The following is a 17611-nucleotide window of genomic DNA, read 5'->3' as shown; positions in this document are numbered from 1 at the left end:
ATATGACCACCTGCCCACTTTTCAGAAGATAAAGCAGTATGTTCTCATTCAGATTTAGGTTTTTCCAGGTGGTGCTGCCTTTCACTGAAGCTCAAAATGCTATAGTGTCAAAACTGCACAAATTTAAAATAATGTCACTAAAGAAATAGGAAAACTATTTTTTTTTTAAAAAAAAGGAAGATTCTCTTTGGGGAGAGGCACTAAAGAACAGACATAATTCAGCTGATCATTTACCTAGAGGTCTGCCTCTCTGCAAATAGAGAAATTTATAAATAAAAAAGCACGATTGACTCCCGAGCCCCTCTTCGGAAACCTTAAGGCAGAACTGTCTTCTACGTGTGTCCCTCAACAAAGGATTGTTAACAGAAAAGGTATACATTGGGGGATTCGTAAATGCCTTCCACTAAACTGAAGGTAAACCAACAGCTGAAAGTAGGGAGGTTATAGCATAAAGTCTGTTCCTTCTTGCTCCAACTTGTCTATAGCAGCTTAAACTGGGAATGCTTGACTCAGACTTCCAAAGCACAGGTGTTTTATCTTCATATAAAAATAGCAACCAAAAGCAACTTCATTTTCTTCAGAACTATCTTATCATTACCATGTGCTTCCTGTTGCCCAGGTTAGAGAATCCAGGATCTTCATTAATTAGACTAGCTAGGGGATCCCTGGGTGGCTCAGCGGTTTGGTGCTGGCCTTTGGCCCAGGGCGTGATCCTGGAGACCGGGGATCGAGTCCCACGTCGGGCTCCCTGCGTGGAGCCTGCTTCCCCCTCTGCCTCTCTCTCATTCTCTCTCTCTCTCTCTCTCTCTCTCTCTATATATATATATATATATATATCACGAATAAATAAAATCTTTAAAAAAAAATCAGACTAGATAAGCACGTCTACCTTATGGGAAGCAAATTGATTTGCCCAAGGACTCCCAGGCCCCGCAGGACCAAAGAGGAGGTACTTGTAGCCGTTGTGAGGGATCCTAGATACTGATGATTGGAGACTGTCAAACCAGACCCCAGTAGTGTGAGATGGCAACAGCCCCTGGAATGCAGACAGAAGGCATGAAAACAGCTTGACTCAGACAAGAGGCACTGGAGTCCTCGTCCTGCCTCAGCTCAGGCAAAGGGGAACAGGAAAAGATGTGATCAGTGTAATTTTACAGAATTTGCTTCCCTAACGTACCTCTAGAGGTTTCAGATCATTTTTTGAAAGAGTTAGTCTTTGAAAAAGCAAAGTAAGATGTTGCAGCATCAAGAGATTTTTAATGCAGGGATGGCTTCCAAGCACCTTGTGCTGTCCTGGATGAGTAGCACTCTGGATATCCAGCTGCTAAGCATGTGACCCAGCTAAGGGAGAATGAAAGGCCCCCCAGGAGGAAACCAGATACCACTTCTGGATATTTTATTGACCAAAAAACAGAGAGAAACCAGTGCTGAAAGCTGCTGCCGAGAACCCTGTTCCTGGCAGGCAGCCTGAGACACCCAGCTGACAGGTGGGCACAAGGGGTGCCCTACCTAGGATACTGGACTGATCAGAGTTCTCACCATCCCACTGTGCACCACAATGCAGGAATAAGTGATTTGGCTGCTGTTATCTGCTTACTGTCTTCAGGAGGGTAGAAATTGTTATGCTCCTTTCTCAAGACAGGGAATGATTTTTATTCAAACTCTGAAACAGGCTTCAGCCAATTAGGATTAGTCCCTGCCTTGAATCCAACCTGGAGGATTGGCTCAGGGGAAAAAAGCCATGACCAACAATTCCACCTGAAGATTCCTTTTAATGTAATTTTTAAATCTTTGCCTTCAAATGTTGACTCTTCAGATTGTCTCTATTAATTGGTAACAGCAACTACTATATAAAATAGAATTACTCTGTCATCATTCCTCAGAGTCATGTTTGAATCACAGTGTCAATGTTATATAAGAAGTTTATTACAAAATTATCTGACTTCAAGTCTAATGAATAGTTCTCTCAATTAATATTCACAATTGAAAAGAAAGGGAAATATTAGTGTGAAAAAAAGTGGGAAAAATCAATAGGGGAAAGCCTAAATAACAACATTCATATATATATATATATATATATATATATATATATATGAATATATATATAAGAATATATATATTCTTTTTCTTCCTGCTAAATTCTATGCCCTCACAGACTTCACACAAAGGGAAGAAAGTGAATATTGAATCAGGGGAATTTTTAAATTATGTAAAATTTCTGCCTATAATAGTCATGTGTGGGGAAAAGTATACTATTATAAAACTTTTTTAAAAATGGTTATTATGATTATTATTCTTAGAAAACTTGTGTTATAGAAAAGTTAAATTTGTCAATCTTACAAGCAAAGCCAGTTTGAACAGCAAGATCTGCACTGTGATGAAAAAAAAAAAAGGACAATGTACTAGGGCTGTCACTGCTCTGGACACTTCCCTGGAGTCTGGGGTTGAGGGCTGAAAGAGGTAGAGGGGTTAGTGAGGGGTGGTTTACAAAAAGCTATGCAACCTGACCAACTGCCCATAAAGTGGAATAGTCAGAAATGAACATTGGGTGCTGGAAGGACTACTGTTTTCTTCTCGCCTGATAACAACAATGACGACAAACATGGGGATGCTACCAATCTAGAAAGGAGACTTCCATGAAGTTCAAAGAAACAACCCTGAGAGAGGCAAAAAATTTAGTTCCAGGACAAATGGGTAGAACTTTCTAGATGAGAAAACTTACAGAGTTCAAGACTTAACCAGAGACTCCAGTAGTAGACCTGGAGAAATATCCTGAAAGTCCAAATGGACTTGACAGGACACTTCCACTGCTTCAGTAGTGAACCTGCATAAATGACTGACTAATCCTTACTACTCCTTAATCAATGCTCTTCTCCTTTATTTAAATTCAAAAATACCTGAGGGTGTGGGAGCCACTACCTAACACCCAGGTTTGTTTCTGAAAGCCCCTCAGGGTAGGAAAGTCTGGTTTAAAATGCTTCTGGGATCAAAATGTGGTAGTATTGTGGTTGAGAGAGGCCCAATGATAGTCTTTATACACATTTTCACAAATACTGAAACATTTATACAAATAAAGTAACAATAGAGGCTACAGTATATATCATCTCTAGCACTTGAGAAATAGTTTAGGTTCTACCTCTGCAGAAATTTAAATAAAGTACTCATAAATTATTTTGCTTTATTTCATGAAGTTGCATTCTCACATACTTTCCCCCTACTCTTGTCCTCTGACAAATAGTAGGTCCTAGTAGGTCCAAATAGTGCCCTAGAAGGGCACTTAAAAATAGAAAGTTTTAAGATTCAGATGTATTGACAAATCCCACAAGTGCAAAGTAACTCAAATATTTGCAGTTTAAGAAAGTTTTGGGTAACCTCTGGCTAACCTACCTGACATGCTGAAAAGTATTTTTTCTAATTCTCTCTCCAAAGCATAGGGTGGACTCTCCCAACAACCCAAGCCCCTTCTGCAGACAGTTTAGTTCCTTCCTTCTAACACATGGAGAGTGTATTGAAAGGTCCAGTTAGGGTCCATTAGTTTCCTTTATCTCTCCAGGGCAAAACCTTTTATCAGCTCTGAGGTGGTGATTACTGTTCTTTTACTTTTCCTAGCACTTCCATGTCTATTTGTTTTCATTAGAAGACACTCAAAAGATGTCTACACTGGAAGTAAAATCCTTATTGTTGAGCAAGTTATTTGCTGGGTGCAGTAGAATTTGCTTAAAGAGAACACAGAGCTTTGAAGGGATTACTAGATAGAGTAACATTTCATTCAAGGTTTGGGATTAGATACAATAAATATTGTCTGTAGCCTAATTATCTTTGAAATATCTTAACGTTCTTCATAAACTATACTACTGTATAATTTTGTGGTATGTCTAATATCTAGCCCTGGAACACTGTTGACATTGAATGGGGTGGTTGGTTTGCATTTAAACTCTGTGTTGAAATGAAAGCACCGAGAGCTGAAACTGCTCAAGGTCAAGGTTCTTACAATGTGGCTGGCTTCTCTATTCTGATAATAGAAAATAAATTAATACTGGTTACTTCTGCTTAGAGTTGTAGCTTTCTTTCCAGACTGCAGCAATATCCAATAGTAACCCTGGCAAATCAGGAATTTTCTTTGGAAGAATAAATGAAGTCCTAGGCTTACACGTTGTGCCAAAGCAATTCAACCCCAATGTTCGCTGACTCAGCATCACTTCATTGAGATTCTTATCAAAATTTTCCTGCGTTGAAGAGTACTCAGAATAGTTTATCCACAATATTTATAAGGCTGACCTAAAAACTCCATAATTCAGGTAAAAAGAAATATTTTGTTAGATATTTCAAATGATCTATTTGTCATTTAAAAAATGACAAGTTAAAAAAATCTCTTTACGATGAAAAGATTCCTATGATACTCAACGGGCTATAAATACCCTGTCTTTTCTTTCTCTAAATTATAATTTCCATTTGTTTAACATCTAATTTAGTTCTATAAATATCCAATACCATTTTGATATTTGCTCAAATGTGCCAAGTACTGACCTCTTTATCAAATTAGGTCTGTGATCAAATCAGGGAAAAAATACTACACTTAAATTCTGAATATCATTGTTATTTGTCCAGCAAAACAAAACAGTTAATCTTTAAATGTTCTAAACCATTCTAGAACTCTTTGGCTTTTGGTAAACTTCCCAACCAAAACTCTTTAAACCATGTGCCTTAAAAACAAATTTAATAATAATAAAAAAAACATATTCAATGCAGTTGCTTATAAAATGAAATAAACTCAATTTATTTCATAATTTTAAATTATAACTTCATTACTCTTTTATGGAAAGTATATTGATGATAACTAGGTATGAGTGTTTGTATTAACTTTTTTTTTTTAATTCCTAATGAATTTTTTATTTATTTATGATAGTCACACAGAGAGAGAGAGGCAGAGACACAAGCAGAGGAAGAAGCAGGCTCCATGCACCGGGAGCCCGACGTGGGATTCGATCCCGGGTCTCCAGGATTGCGCCCTGGGCCAAAGGCAGACGCTAAACCGCTGCGCCACCCAGGGATCCCCTGTATTAACTTTTTTTGCAGAAGGCCACTTAGAAATTTTATCTCAGAAATACTTTGAAAAGTACAAATAGCCTTTAAAAATTATAAATATAAGACAACCTCACTGTAAAACTTTTAGACAATATAAAAAGTTAGAAAGTAAAAGTCAGCCTTTAGAAATAGCCATTATTAATATTTTGTACCTATCCTTTCATATTTTTTCAATACATGAATGACACATACATGCACATACACACACATAATCTCCATGTATCCTGAAACTGGAATCAGCTGATTCATACTGTTTTGCAACCTGCTTTTCTTCCACTTATTTATCACATATCAATTATAATTTCCAATATTAGTTTGGTATTTTTATTATATGGGCCATAAGTCATACACAGATTTCTCTGTAATGGATATTGAGTTTGTTTCTCCTAGAAGTTTTCTTTTTCTTTTTAAAATTTTGTTAGAAATCCAAAAGATATTTGCCAATGAACAGGATGCTCAAAGGGGATTTGAATTTAAAATTAAGATATGTCATCATTATGTTTCTAGAAAATTTATATTCCATTTAAATCAGTAACATTTAAGAGATTCTATGAGTTCCTATGTCTTTCCTGGATGTTCACATGTTTAATTTCATCTAATTTATAACTCAACTCTACTATCCCCAGTGAATAACTGTGACACTGAAATTTTTCCTATAGCAGCAATATTTAGTTAGTAGCAACCTGTAACTTCAAGACATATTTCAGTCTTAAAGGTGTTTTTCACTATTTCATATCATCTAACTAGTTTTCTAAAAATCAAGTATCAAAATAGAGCAATAGTGTTGTATTTATGGACTCCTCTAACTCCGGCCTATGAGGTAGGTACCAGTTGAGGTACCTAGGTTGAGGGTTATCATTAATTAATTATCTTGTCTGTGATCCAGCAACAGTGGGACAGGTGAGACACAACCTCTGCTTCCATGCTGTCCTCCTTCTGCTTAGCCATGCTACTATTGGAAGAATGGAAACTTGGGCTGGGTCTAGAGAATAATTAGAATAACCATGCAAGGAGTATGTTCATTTAATCATGAAGTTTGTGTGGGAAATCAAGTTTTCCAGAATGACTGTTTACATTGATTGAGTACATCAGATACATTTTGTATCTTTCCTTCATTTTCTGCTCCATGTGCGGCAAGTGAAGTGAAGTGTGTGGCATACTCAGATAGAAATAAGCCCTTTACAAAAATTTGTATTGGTGACAGCTACTATGATTTTTCTCACAATTGGCACAGGAAATCTGGACTGTAATGCAAGGAGGAAATCAACTCATTTCCCAATTTCTTCTGCATTGATGGTTTATGTTCCTTGGGGTTCTATGAAGATATCAAAAGAATTCTTGAGGATCAGGAAATCTACATTCCAAATTTTTATATGACTGTTCTAAATCACTGTACTGAGAAAACTAAGAAAGATATATACTGAATTCTGATAATTATCTTTCATCTCTTCTTATGAAAAGATATCATAACCTTTTTCTGGTATGTCTAAATGAATGGTTCAGGGATAGGTTGGATTGTCTTCTTGGATTCCACTTGACTCTCATTCCTCTCAGGCTGTGATACCCACTTTTTGTTTTAAAGCCCAACCCATGGTTTTACATATATCTTAATCTTCATTTTTTTCTTGCTGTGTAATGTGGCTACTTTCCCTGATTTCTTAGTAAGTGTCATCTTTCTTTCCATGACTGGATTCACTCTGGCTTCATGAATGCTCCTGGGCCAAGACAAAACTGGAGTGGGTGTTTTGAAATCTATTTACAAGAAAGACTTTTCCCTCTTTTGAATCTCAACCTCAAACCAATATCCATTCAGGAAACCCTATGATACTTTGTGAATAACACAATTTAATATTCTTAGGAGCACAAGTATTATAATGTATCACTTCATAACCATTATCTTTTACAGTTGATCCTTGAACAACACACAGGTTAGTGTGCCAAATCCTCATGCAGTAGAAAATCCACGTATAACTTTGGCTTTCCAAAAACTTAACTACTAACAACCTACTGCTGACCAGAGCTTTACTGATAACATAAATAGTCAATTAACACATATTTTGTATGTTATACAGTATTACATACTGTACTCTTACAAGAAAATAAGCTAATGAAAGACAATGTTAAGAAAATCACAAGGAAAAGAGAACACATTTACAATACTGTACTGTATTTATCAAAAAAATCCGTGGACCCAAGTCATTCAAACCCCCGTTGTTCAAGGGTCAATTCTATTTCCATGAAATGGAAACGGAATTAAAAACATTTTTTTGTAGTGTCTTATCTTGATTTGTTTTGATATATGTATTATGAGCATATATTGTGAACTTCTCTATTACAATATTCAACATATTATATGCATATTTTTTTTTCCAGCAAGGCTGAGCCTCTCATGGCTTATTTGCATTACTGTCCCCAGAAGCCAATGCCTGACCCATAGGTAGTGGTCAAAAAAAGTTTGATGAACATAGGAGTGAATGGATGAACTGTGCTGCTAAATAGTCAATTTCATTAAAATGGTGGCTTCAAATAAAATTTCAGTTATCCTAGCCATTTTAGAATGGATTATCCTATATATTCTAGATAATTAGTTCTTATATTTCATTATATTCTATAGTAGACTTTAATGTAAAATTGTAAATTTGAAAACAGAAAAAAAGTCAAAATCATAAAAGAATTCAATGATATATAACTAAAAACAGGCATGGTTCCCTTCAGCAAGCTTTCCTAGGCAAATCATTTCAGTAAATAAATATTTAACAAGCAATAAAACTGATGGTTATATTTACATGGCAGTCAATTTATGTTCTACAAAAGCTAAATTCTCCATCTCCAATAATACTTTATATTCTTTGACATTAGTCTACAACAAATGGCACAATTGTGTTAAAAAAAAGAAAGAAAAACCCATAATAAAAACCATTCTCTCTGCCAAATATGTCATTACATTTTTTTTCCTGTTCAGCTGCCAGATGTATTGCATTATATTATCAAATTGATAGATCTAGTGTTATTTCTACATTTACCATTTTACAACAACAAATAGAAATATAAGGAAGCTTTGGTAACAAATCTTGCTTAATATGTATGTGAAGTAGACAGTTTGTCTAAGAGAAAAATATAACTGATGACAGATTTCATTTCAGTCTGCTAGTGCTTATTAAGATGTCTACAAACAAAAAGCCATATCTGGGTACATCTCTTTCTGCAAACAAAGGAAAGTTTTAATTGCTTTAATCAGCATTTGCATTGTCTTTGTGGTGACATAGAAAAACAATTCAGGTCTAATCAGGAAATGTCTTCCAGAGGAAATTCTTCAGCTTAGACTTTAAGTGAAGTTAATAACATATTTTCTATAATTCTTGAATAAAGTTTAACAATGTAATACTGTGCTGACTTCTATTTAAATTATTCCTAAGCCAATAATAGAAAGACTGGTGCTGTTTTTTGGTATGTCCTTATTAGGAATATCATTTTCAGATATGAAAATTATTCCTATAAAATCAAAAAGCAGACTGATTAATCAACCTTGAGAATCAGCACTACATATTTTTTTCCATCAACAATACCTTAAACATAAGGAGGTCTTTGCTTCCCAGGTATTCTTAACAATTCAGTTACTCAAATATGTACTACATTCTTACTGAGTGAAAGACATTATGATAAACTAAAAATGTATTAAAAGGAACACAACCATGTTAATAAACATAATAAACTTAGAAAGTTTACTGCAACCTTCAGTAACAACCCAATTCATGTCTTAGTATCTCATACTCATCAACTGCATTCTGTAAATACTGCAATGACTCCATTCAGAAAATAAAAGCAACTGTTAATGGGTAGATAATGCAAAATGCAGTATAGAACAGAAAGTGGGCTTCAAAGTTGGGCAGAACAATTTTCAGAGCTTTCCTCAGTCTACCTCATTTGAGTGGCATATGCTTGGGCAAGTCATCTCTTATCTCTCTGGGTCTCAGTTTACTCAATTGTAAAATGGAGATTAATTCAGTTTTCTTCAACCAAAACCATTGAGCCTCTCCTCTGGACCAAGCATTTTGTTGGTGTTTGGAACCCATATGCCCTGTCCTCACGAAGCTCCCATCTTGTGTGGATATGTGTATTAGTCTGATAATCACACAACCAACAGGGTGATTTGAGTGTCCTGAGGGTTGCACAGGAGAGATTCATGGTTCGTTTGGGATCTATGTTCTCAGAAGGTGTGATGTATAATAAAAATGAAACTGAGTCAGTGATTCAAAAAAAGTATTCCTGTGAGGAAGACCTGGAAATATGTTGTGCAAGAAATGTTCTGCATGAGTTGAAATGAATGCAGCTTTACATTTCTTTTCAACTTTCTCGGTGTCAATAAGTTTAACGCCAGAGGATGAAGTCCCAAGTCATTGCTATACTCTGCTATGGAATATGTGTGACTTGGGACAAACTACTTAGGCTCTGTGGCTCGGTTCGCCTAGTTCTAAAATAAGGCTAGTTATTGAGATCAAATAAGTTGATATTCATAAAATCCTTAGAACAGTACCTGACACGTAAGTGTTGTCATTTGTGTCAACTGGTAATCCTGGGAATCTGTCCCATAAGACAAAATGCTGAAAAAACAAAACAGAACAAAACTTTAAACATCTATGCCTTATTTTAACAGTGAAAATAAAAGGTTATATAAAGGTATTCTGTTCTTTCCTGGTGTTGAGAGAAGGGAGGGCTTTCAAGACTTTTCCTTCCATCTTGCTACCCTGGGCTGGGGAGGGCATACCTCCCTGGGAATAAGAAAGCCACATGGAGGGACACCTGTGTGACTCAGTGGTTAAGCATCTGCCTTTGGCTCAGGTCATGATCCCAGGGTCCTGGGATCAAGTCACACATCAGATTCCCACAAGGAGCCTGCTTTCTCCCTCTGCCTATGGCTCTGCCTCTCTCTTTCTGTGTCTCTCATGAATAAATAAGTAAATAAATAAGTAAATAAATAAATAAATAAATAAATAAATAAATAAATAAATAAATATTAAAAAAAGAAAAAGAAAGAAAGCCATGTGGGTAGACTCTGGTCATGATGGAAAGTGGCTGGGGCAAATTTGCCTAATCGTCCTACTGTCCTACTGTGAATTCTTGCCTAGAAACTCCACAGATATTGAACATCAAAATAATTCATAAAAGACCTTTGCTTTCAAGGAGCCTACATCCTACTTGGGGAGAAACAACAAGACAAGGCACATTCCAACATAATAGCATTTATAAAATAATCTACATGGTGATCAGCTCTGTGAATATAAAAATCAAGCCTTATTTATCTTTATGTCCCCCAGAGCCTGACAGTAATGCTCAATAAATATTTGCTGGATTGAATTGAATACATTAACAAGTACAAACAAATAGAATCTGAGCAAGTCATTGCCAAAAGAATGCCACATCAAGGAATGATCCTGGTGGAACTCTGGGGTCCCCGTTGTAACCCTGGTAGACATGAGGAGCCCCCAGCTTTCTTTTGTGAGCTCCTGATGAGCCAATCTACCAAGAAGCCACTAAGGGATAATGAAGCCAGATGGTATATATCAGGTACCATTTGACAGTCTAGGGAGTCTCCCTAATATTTAATACATTTCCTAATGAAATGTCTCCCTGCTAATGGGATGTCCATTGTTTTCTGTGAATGATTTCATAAGTAATTTGACTTATAATTAAAGCAATACTATTACTAATTTCATGCCTTAATTTATTCCTGCAGAATTAAACACTTCTCAAAATGTAAATATTAGTGTGTCAATCTTTGTGGCATCTGGGGATGGGATGGAGTAGTTGCATGAAACTGAGAGTTTCTTATTCAGCAAAGGGAAGTAGAAATCCAGTGCCTGTATATTCCTTATGGGCTCTAGGTTTTCCAAAAAAATTCTTTCTTTGGGATCCTGTCCTTACCTGATCCTTTTTCTCTAAAAAGGATAAATATAACCATTTTTCTGTTCACCCTGTCTGCCCAAAGCAGAAGCTGACACTCCATTCTCCTATTCTAAGAAACTTTGGGGATTTAGGTTATTATGGAAATAAATATGCTGATCGAATTCAGGCAGATGCCTTCTTTAGTGTCTTGAGTTGTTGTGACTCTCTTAGAGTCTTGTTACTCAATATATGATTCTTGGCCTGGCTGCATCAGCATCTCATAGGAACATAACAGAAATACACAATCTCAAGCCCTATCAGACCTTCTAGAACTATCTAGAACTCAGGTGATACACATGCTCACTCTAGTTTGAGAAGCACTGTCCTATGACATACATTTGGAGGATTAGTGGAGCAAAACGCTCCTGGGAACACAACTAGGCTGAAGGGAGTTGGGTCACCTGTTGATCACATGATATCAGATGGCCACCCTGACCTAAAGGGCTCCAAGGAATTTGGGGCGGGGGGGCTTAGTTACAAAAGAAGTCCATTTCACCCAATGGATTTTCTAAATGGTTATTGCACTGATCTCTCTTTTGCTGATGAGAGTGGGAAAGATGAAGTCCATTATTGATTTGGAGTGATTACAGAACATCATAAGCAAGCAAGAGATGGCAGAAATGGTGAGTGTGCTTACGAGTTGAATGGACACCATTGGGGGGATAAAGGAGCTGGCATTTACATTAAGACAAAAGGGCAAGTTTTTGCCTTTGTAAATATTTGCCAGCCAGGAAGTCAGAGAAATCTGAAGGAGACACGTGTTGGGAGGTACTGCTGAGTTCACTTAGCGATATTTTCACGATAATCTGCTGTATTATGGTCATTGGAATTCCATGTGCATTAAGCTGTTGAGAACTTTATATAAAAATATTTATGCTTTTAGCTGCTCTTGAATAAAATTTTATTCTTTTCTTTGATGCTATTGTCTGTTGCACACCTTTTGCCTATTATCAGTCACAAACTATCAGTACTGAATTATTCTGTCAAGTGAGAATCTAGGAACTTTACACCTGCCAGTTTAGGCTGATTTTCAATATTGTGTGAAAATGCCAAGGAATGACCTGTCAGTCTGTATTTGTGACAAGAGTCCTATTCATGTTGCTCAATGGTTTGTAGAAGTGTATCTTTGAAGAATTATTTTTATATGGTCCAGTACATCTCAATATCCTAGGCAATAATTATCTTGAATGCTAGGCCCCAAATAAAAGCAGAGGAATGAAATAAGAGGAAGGGGTTGCTTTAGTTAGTAATTATATGTGAATATGTTGTAAAAAAATCCATCTCATTTTCTTCTGAGTCTATTCAAATCTCAATTGTAAACAAATGCAATTTTTGTACATATGAAAGTCTGAGCCATTTGTGATCCTATAAGGTAACTGTACTTCAATGTTGGGGTGCCTCCTCCTGTTATGATAACCAATATAAAGTACTACTAAGAAAAGAATGAAGATCTGTGGCAGAAGTAGTAAAACTTATTTCCCAAACTCCATGAAACTCTCTTAAAATTAGAATGAGGTTTTCAGAGGTTTGTGGCAAATTGCTTGTAGTTTTCTTTGGATAATTTTTTTCCCTTCTTATCTTGAACACAGGTCAACAATAACAGGGCCAGGAGGTAATAACTAATCTGTTTGATTGACGACCTCTGCTGGCAGGCCTGAGCCAAAAAAAGCACAAAACCCAGAAAACTGCTTTTCTGATAGTTTGTGGCCGGCCTCAAGGTTAGGTCTTCATTTCTTGCCCAAGCATGCCAGAAGTATTAAAGCTCCAGTTCCATGTAATACTAAAAGTAGCTAACACTTTGTGACTGTTTACTGTGTGCATAAGCTCATGTAATCTGCTCACAACAAATCTATGTGCCAGGCACTCTTCTCAGCCGTCTACAATTATTAGCTCATTCAGTCCTTGTAATAAAACATTGCCCATTTTCCTGAAGGAGATTTTAGGAGAGAGAATTAAGAAACTGACCCTTGGTCACACGATCAGCAAATGACAAAGCCAGGACACAACTCCAGACGACCTGACTCTGGGATGTGCCCTTTGAACTGCCCAACTATGTGAAACACTGCGTAATGCAAAAACTTGAGTGCTTTCCATACCATGTGCTGTATCTCATTTAATCCTCACAGCAATCAAACAAAATAGTCTGTATTATTATAAACCCCATTTTATAGATGGGAAAAGAGAGGCCCAGCTTGCTCAAGAACAGAACGATGGCTCAGAATTATGAACAGGTGGAAAATGACTGGAAACCCCATCATCTTAAGCGATTTGCTCGATCTAGATCTCCAAATATAGGAGGCAGCAATAAAGCTGCTTTATCTTGAAGACTAGACATATGGATTATTAAGATTGAAAAGAATTGGATGAGAAAGGTGATTCAGTTTGAAATCTTACCAGAGGAGAAGCCTGCTCCCTTTCCCAGAGGATTGCATCTCAACTGCCATCATTATAGTTCAACTCTTCCAGGTTTGGGGCATTGTTTTCTCCTGTGGCTTTATTGCCTCTTGTTATTTCCTCCTTCCCAGTCAGTGTCAACAAGATTCTCATGTCTCCCACCAAGAGTGCCCTGGGAGGCAATGTCTACTGCCTGAAGACTCTCCCGCCTCTTTCTTTCTTTCTTTCTTTCTTTCTTTCTTTCTTTCTTTCTTTCTTTCTTTTTTTTAAGACATTTATTTATTAATTCATTCATTCATTCATTCATGACAGACACAGAGACACAGGCAGAGGGAGAAGCAGGCTCCACACAGGGAGCCCGACACGGGACTTGATCCCAGGTCTCCAGGATCACACCCCAGACAGAAGGCAGTGCTAAACTGCTAGGCCACTGGGGCTGCCCCTCCCTCCTCTTTCCACCTCCATTGACTACTGTCTTATTTCCCAGGACCATTAGGTTCAGTTCAGAGGTCACTCCCAACAGAAGCCCTACGTTGATCTCTTCCTTCAGATTATATGAGGCATCTGTCCCCCTTTTCTGGGCTCCCCTGATACTCTTTCTACATCTCTATGCATTGCAATTCTCTCTTACATATGTATCTGCTTACTCAAATAGACCACATCCTTCTTAAGGACTAGGATTTTGTTTTGCTTCTATTTTGTATATCCCGCACCTAACACTGTGCTTGGCAGATAGTAGGCTCCCAACAAGTGATGACTACATGATGTACTAGCATGAGCCCCAAAAACCTTATGGGGAGGTTCTCAGAGTGTTCACTGAGAATCACAAGCATCTCTGCATTTTTCTGCTTTTAGAAGACAGATCAGGAACAAGTCAGGCATCTAGAATGCAAATCATAAAAAAGTGTGAGGGGAGAGAATGAGTCAAGGGTCCTTTGATCTTCAAATTGAATGGAAATAGAAGAAAATAGGAAGTTTTCCCCTATTTTACCATTTTGCAGGACCATGGTGCACCTGTCAAAACCAAGAAACCAATACTAGTACATGACTACTAACTGAACTCTCTGTAGTTTGTTTGGATTTCAATAGTTCTGCCCCAATCTTCTTTTTCTGTTCTGGGATCCCATTTCCAGAATATCATCTCACATTTAGCCATCATGTCCCCTTAGCTTCCTCTTAACTGTGGCAATTTCTCAGACTCTTCTTACCTTTTGATAATTTTGAAGCTGTTTTGTAGCTGTCTAGTTTGATTTGAAGTTCAACAAGATTCTAGCAAAAGAGTGATATTAGATTACAATCTTTGCTAAAGTTTTCTGCAATATCATGAGTCCTGACAGATTCAGTCCTTGACCTGCTCCCAGGCTCCCAGAGGGAACCAAATATTTGACCCACTCTGAGTGACCTTTTAACTAATCATCCCCCCAAATCACAGCATCATGAAGTCCTATGACTTAGGCATTAGTTAAAACATTTTATCCACAATACAAGAAAGGACAGAAGTCTGAGTAAAAGCAGATGTGTTGAAAATATCTATTCATACAAAGTATATTTCTCAGTGATGGTTCTAACCCTATAAGTATTAAGCATTAAAAATTTAATTTAACAGGGTGAGTAATGAAATGGCTTTAGGATTGGAAGATCTCAGTACATTTTCCAACTCTGTCTCTTAAAAACTGTGTGATTTCAATCCCAACACTTAACCTCAATAATCTCATGTATATCCATCTGTAATTATAATTCTCAAATGTGATAATACATGTAAAAAAATTTTATGATATCTGTAGCTTGATATATACATTATTTTTTTTTTGTCACCATTGTCTCATCTCAGGTAAAAACACCAATAGACTAAGAAGCTTTCTTGTATGTTAGAAGTTTTTATTTCAAATTTCTCTTCTTGGTTACATCTGTTTTTGGAACAGTTCTAAAAGCTATTTTGGTTTCCATACAAAATATTGCCGGGTATTTATTTAGCTTTCACTAAAACCTTACCACATAGGTAGAAGTATGATCCAATTTTAACGTGGAGAAACTGAGGCCCAGAGAGATTTATACAGCTTAACCAAGATTACACAGTAAGGAAGTAGAGGAATCAGGGTATAAACTCAAGAAGCCTGGCTGAAGCATAGTAGCTCCTAACTATGAACCTATAACACCTTTTCTTAAAAGATTTTATTTATTTATTTGAGAGACAGAGAAAGAGAGAGAGAGTATGAGCTGGGGGAGGGGCAGACAGAGAGGAAGAGAACCTCAAGCTGGCTCCATGACAAGCATGGAGCCCAATGCATGGTTGGTCCCACGACCTTGAGACCATGACCTGAGCTCCAATCAAGAGTTGGATGCTTAATTGACTGAGCTACCAGGAACCCCAATCCTTTACTACATTTTAAGAAGTTTCTTCAAAGATGCAACTCATCCCAAAAATTGCTGTGCAAAGATGCTCTTACATCAAGTTGGGAAAGCATAACTTAGAATTGATATACCACTGTGCTTCACACTTTTTTGATGGCAAGCTGAGGACACTGGTCTGACTCCTAGGTTTTCTGTCATTAAATATAAAATAATTAACTTTCCACTCTTCCAGATCCTTTTGTTTAATATCTAGGCCCAAAATGGGTCTTGAACTCATGACCTTAAGATCAGGAGTCATACCCTCTACCATCTCAGCCAGCCAGGCTCCCCTCCATTCTTCTAGATCCTTAATAGTCAATACATTCCCTACATGATCTTTCAAGTCTTTATGTATCTTTAGATTTAGAGGACCTCAAAACTATAACAAGTTGAAATAAGCATTAGATATAAATAAATTATTTATGTGGAGAAGGATTCAGTATTTTGACCATTTCTTTTCAATGTAGACCATGAGCTCATAAATCCTACTCAGAAATAACATTTTCTTTGAGATTCTGGGTGGCAGCCCCAAACACTTGGAATCTCTCCGAGGATGGCTGAAGTGTAAGAGATCGTGCAGTATGGAGCCAGCCCAGGATGTGTGGTATGGGTGAAGTCATCCACAGTCCTGCTTGTAACTTGGACAACCTCTTGAATAACACAGAATTATCTCTCTCCACAAGAAGCAGCTGTCATCTAATCGATGCAGTAAATTGAGAAATAAGCTTCTTTCCAAGATGGTTAGCAATTGCGACAATTAATATTGACATGCCCTTACTTTGTATTCTCTTTTATTCATGGTGTTTTCTCAACATTGCCTCTTTAATACAAATTCAAAGGGATAGACACTGAACCTTAGGTACGCTGTGACCTACATTCTACCCATTCAAGAAAGTCCACAATCAAGGACTGCATTTTATAGTGTGATTTAGTAGCTTATTTAAGTAGGAAGAAATTCAATATATAACTTATGATATCCACTTACATTAAAGCTGGCTATCACCATGATAGTTTCTCCACCACATTAATTCTTCAGGAATGTCAATCACTTCAAACTCTCTCCAAATATTTCTGAGAGTTCCCAGGGGGTGGGTGTCTCATGTGAACTTTACTTCTTAATCCTGCTGTTTACCCACTGTCAGGCATTGGTGGCTATTCTCCTCCATGCTCCTTTCTGTTGAGTGACATCTTTCTTGGCTGAGGCACCTCCACTGTTGCTGATGCCAATTAGCATCCGGGCGAAGTTGGCTTTTCCCAAGTGTACTTGTGCTCTCAGTGCTGCTGAGTCCCCTCACTCTCAATTTCCCATAAAGATTTTAGTAAAGCCATTCTTTAAGTGTTTATTTGATGTTATGTTACAAATCTACCTTCCCTGTCCTTATTAATGATGTCACAGTGCCCTGATCAGACTGCATCCTTTCCTTCCACTCACTCCCACTTCCCCATTTATCCCTAAATCTGAGTGGTTTCCCAGTTAAGCTCATCATTTATATGGACCTGGACAGGTACTGCTCCACAATTTTCCAGATGTGCCAGATTCTTTTGCTTGAATCTTAAGGTGAACACCATTCATGCTCAGATTTTCTGTATCGCTATCTAAAGAGGCCAAGTTTCCATAACCTGGTAATGTAACAGTCATAATGAAAATGTATTTCCTTATTATGTAAGGGCTGTTTATGAAATCCCAGTACATTTCTCACAGCCAGATTAAACATTTTATTGCCTTTATTTTTCATCAAGTATGCAAATTCTTTTTAGCAGGTTTCATTTTTGATTTAAAACCATTTTTCATGAAAAA

The sequence above is a fragment of the Vulpes lagopus genome, chromosome 16, assembly GCF_018345385.1.
Source record: "Vulpes lagopus strain Blue_001 chromosome 16, ASM1834538v1, whole genome shotgun sequence".
Taxonomy (NCBI): domain Eukaryota; kingdom Metazoa; phylum Chordata; class Mammalia; order Carnivora; family Canidae; genus Vulpes; species Vulpes lagopus.
The sequence above is the reverse complement of the archived record's forward strand: the minus strand, read 5'-3'. Positions refer to the sequence as shown.